Source organism: Bubalus bubalis, chromosome 5, assembly GCF_019923935.1.
Source record: "Bubalus bubalis isolate 160015118507 breed Murrah chromosome 5, NDDB_SH_1, whole genome shotgun sequence".
Taxonomy (NCBI): Eukaryota; Metazoa; Chordata; class Mammalia; order Artiodactyla; family Bovidae; genus Bubalus; species Bubalus bubalis.
The window spans coordinates 17,198,528-17,202,830 of record NC_059161.1 but is presented as its reverse complement, the minus strand read 5'-3'; positions in this window follow the sequence as shown (position 1 = coordinate 17,202,830).

Genomic DNA, 4,303 nt, shown 5'->3' with positions numbered 1-4,303 from the left:
TGTCTTCGTGGCCTGATTGTGGTCGTTTAGTCGTCAAGTCATGTCCAACTCTTTTGCAACCCCATGGATTGTATCCCACCTGGTTCCTTTGTCCATGGGATTTTCCAGGCAAGAATACTGGAGTGGGTTGCCATTTCCTTTTCCAGGGAATCTTCCTGATCCAGGGACTGAACCCTCATCTCCTGTACTGCAGGCAGATTCTTTATGGCTTAGCTACTGGGGAAGCCTCATGGCCTGATAGCTCACTTCTTTTTAGCACTGAGTAATAATACTCCATTGTCTGGAAGTACCATAGTTATTTATTCATTCATTTACTGAAGGACATCTCAGTTGCTTCCAAAGTTTGGCAATTATGAATAAAGTTCCTATAAACATCCAAGTACATACTGTTGTATGAACATAAGTTTTTCAACTCCTTTGGATTACACCAAGGTGCAAGATTTCTGAATCATATGGTAAGAGTACACTTCCTTTTGTAAGAAACCATAGGTTATTTCCCAAAGTGGCTGAATCATTCGTCACTGCTGTTGTTCTTCTTCAGTCGCTAAGTCATGTCCAACTCTCGCGACTCCATGGACTGCGTTCCCACCAGCAATGAATTAGAGTTCCAGTTGCACCACATTTTCACCAGCATTTGGTGGTGTTAGTTTTCCCGATTTTGGCAATTCTAACAGGTGTATTTAATTTATGTTTCTCTGATGATATATGCTGTAAGCATATTTTTGTATGCTTGCCATTTGTGTAGCTTCTTTGATGAGGTATCTGCTAATGTATTTGGCCTATTTTTTAATTGAGTTGTTTGTTCTCTTATCCTTGAGTTTTAAAGTTCTGTGTATTTTGGAAAACAATCCTTTACCAACAGGAAGAAATGTAATGAAAAATGCTGCCTTTTTCCTTTTAAACACATGAGCTTACCTACTTGGTTCAAAAGAAGAATATTTCTGAGAAAATTGACACTATTTTTTAATCACCTAAGTGTAAACATATGGGGTTTTAAGTTTTAATAAATCCATTACATTAAAAAAAAAAAAAAGCCAACCCTTTACCAGATGTGTCTTTTGCAAGTATTTCCTCCAGTCTGTGGCTTGTTTTCTCATTCTTGTGACACTGTCTTCACACAGCAGATGTTTTTAATTTTAACAAAGCCCAGCTCATCAATTACTGGTTTTTAGCAGACCACCCAAATAATAAATTATAGTCTAGCTATAGATTGGCTGGCAATGAATCAGGGATTGTTCTCTCCTCCAATTAGCTGTAGCAAGAAGGTGGGGTTAAGTGGTATAAACAAATTGCTCCTGCCCGGGCAATCTGGGCATGAGATAGGAAGCAACAAATTCTTGAAAGAAGCACAGAAGGATGGGCAAACTAACACGGAGATAAAGAGCATATAAGAGGTACAAACTAATTAGGTATAAAATAAGCTACAAGGATATATTGTACAACATAGGGAATGTAGCCAATATTTTATAATAACTATAAGTTAAGTATAATTAAAATTTCACATCACTATATTGCACACCTGTAACATATAATATTACTGTACACCAACTATATTTCAATTTGGGGGAAAAAAGCATGGAGGTGCCATTTGAATTTCTGCATACCACTTCCTCATGGATAAACCTAGAGCAAGTCACTCTCATCTCTGTGTCTCAATCTTCTCACATGTAAAATGGGAAAAATAAATAAGGTTATTGGAAGGATTGATTAAGCAATCCACATAAAGCACTTAAAACAGTGTCCAGCATAGAGCAGCACTCAATAAATGCCTGTTATTATTTTTCTTGCCAGTATAGCATTTCTCCAACTTTAATGTGAATATCTGAGGAGCTTTTAAAGTGCAGATTCTGATTCAGTTATACAGGGTGAAACCTGAGATTCTGCATGTCTAATCAGCCTCCAAGTGATGTCAGTGCTCCTGGTTTATGGTTCACACTTCAAATAGCCAGGCTCTGGTACCTAGGACAAGAGGAAGAAAGAATAGACTATTTCTAGGGAAAAGAACTAGAATAAAAGTCTTTAAAGGAAAAAAAAAAAAGCAAACTTCTAGTTCAAAATAAGAAAGAACTTTCTATCAAGTTAAACTGTCCTTAAATGGAATATATAGGCTGCTCCATAAGATAAAGAGTCTCCTCTTCAGAAGCATGGCTGACTTCTTTAAAGTACAGGAAGCAAGTGCCTAAAGCCTATGACTCTTTTGGGAACCTGAAAAATGTTTTCATTTTGATTTCTTTTAAAATCACAAGAAAAATGTAGGTAATAATAATAAACATATGATAATGAATCCAGCCTGGTCTATAGTCGGCTTTATTTCAGTGGAGTCATAAAATGCAATTTTAAATATTTTTTATGAAGCAAAAGGCCAACAAAAGCAAATATACCTGGGACTCATGAAAATGATAACATGCCCCCGACTGGCTGTTTTCACAAGGATTCAAGCTCGAAAGCACAAGATAAAGAATGGAGATGGAGGATCAAAAGGTTCCTTCCAACTCTGAGAGTCAGTATGTCTTTAAAATTCTATGACCTTGCACTAGGTCTGCTAGTCACAAACCTCACACCTGCAAAAGTTCACTTCCTGCCTGTCCCACATTCTCACACATAGACTAGCCTTGTTTATTATTATTAATACAATAATGATATTTATGATTGTGATTATTTACCACTGTCAATGAATTGGCTTGGAAAGACAAGCCACCCCTGGAATTTATCATCTGTCTCTGTCTTCTCCCAGTCTGCTTCCAAAATAAAGTATGATTTTTATTTTTACAGAATACATTTGATTTCAGAAAGATTTTGCAGACATTGCCTCATTTATCCATAACTCACTTTGTGGAAGGAGCTGGAGTTTTGTTTTCACTTTGAAGGAGGGAAATGAAGCCGAGAAACAATTGAGACCTGTGCTTTGAGACTCAGTGGGAGAAAGAAAAATGCCTGGCTAAAATGATAGCTGTGTTTATGATGATTATTGACATGACTGTGGGTGTGAAACATACATTAAGCACTCCTCAATCACTTGGAAGTGATTCTCAACCATTGGTACAAAACGATGGAATTATTTGTGTAGTCTGGACCCTCCCACATCCTTCTCAGAATATCCAGAGAACAGAGCCCCAGACTGATGTTTTGAAGAGTCTCCCTAAGGGACTCCCCTGGTGGTCCAGTGGTTAAGAACTCATGTTCCCATGCAGGGGATGCGGATTCGATCCCTGGTCAGGAAACTAAGATTCCACGTGCCAGGGGCAACTAAGCCAGGCGTGTGGCAACTACAGAAGCCCACGCACCACAACAAAGAGCTCAAGGGCTGTAACAAAGACCCAGTGCAGCCAAAATAATAATAGTAATGGTACAATTTTATAAAAAAGGAAAGCTCCCTGTGTGAGGGTAAACCACTGTGTTACAGCCCTAGAGAAGCATACTGCAGAAGCCCAGGAAGGAGAAAGTTCCAAGGAGAAAATGGCTTGGTTCCCTGGGGGTGCACAGAGAAGGCTTGATAATGCAGATGGAAAAATGTCCTTTGAATTTGAGGGGAGATTTGTGACTTTGGTGAGAATAAGGACTCTGGGCCAAGGGAGTCAAAGCCAGATTACAAAACATTGCTTGCCCTGTACACAGTCAGCACTTAACAGATATCTGAGGAATCATAAACTTGAGAGATGAACGGAAGATGAGGAAGTGGGCAGGGAGAAGAGACCTTAAACCAGGGCTTTTAATCTGAGGTCCACAGACCAGCAAGGGATCCATGCATAGAATTCAGGAAATCTATGAACTCGGAATGGAAAGGAATGATATCTAGATTTTCACTCACCTTTAGGTGAAATTTAGCTTTTCCTTTGATTATGATGGTAGGTATCACACTTTCATAGTAGTAGTAGCTGCTACTTTGTCACCTGTGACAAAGCTAGTTTTTAAAAATTTTTAGGCTGTGCCAGTTCTTAGTTGTGGCGCATGTGGCATGCAAACTCTTAGTTCCAGCATGTGGGATCTCGTTCCCCGACCAGGGATCACATGTGGGCCGCTTGCTCTGGGTGCCCGGTGTCTTAGCCACTGCACCAGCAGGGAAACCCGACAAAGCTATTTTAATGTCACATCACAGTTGATACAATGTTATAAAATGTTGTTTACAGTTACTTTGACATACAAGAGCTATTAAATCCATTTCAAGATTTGATTATTTAATATATTAATAAAAGACACATAATAAAATGAAAACTAAAATACGAAACAAAAGCGCTTTGTGCCAGGACAAGCTTAACTGACGGAAGCCTCCTTCAAGACCGTCTGTCCTGACCCCTCAGACACG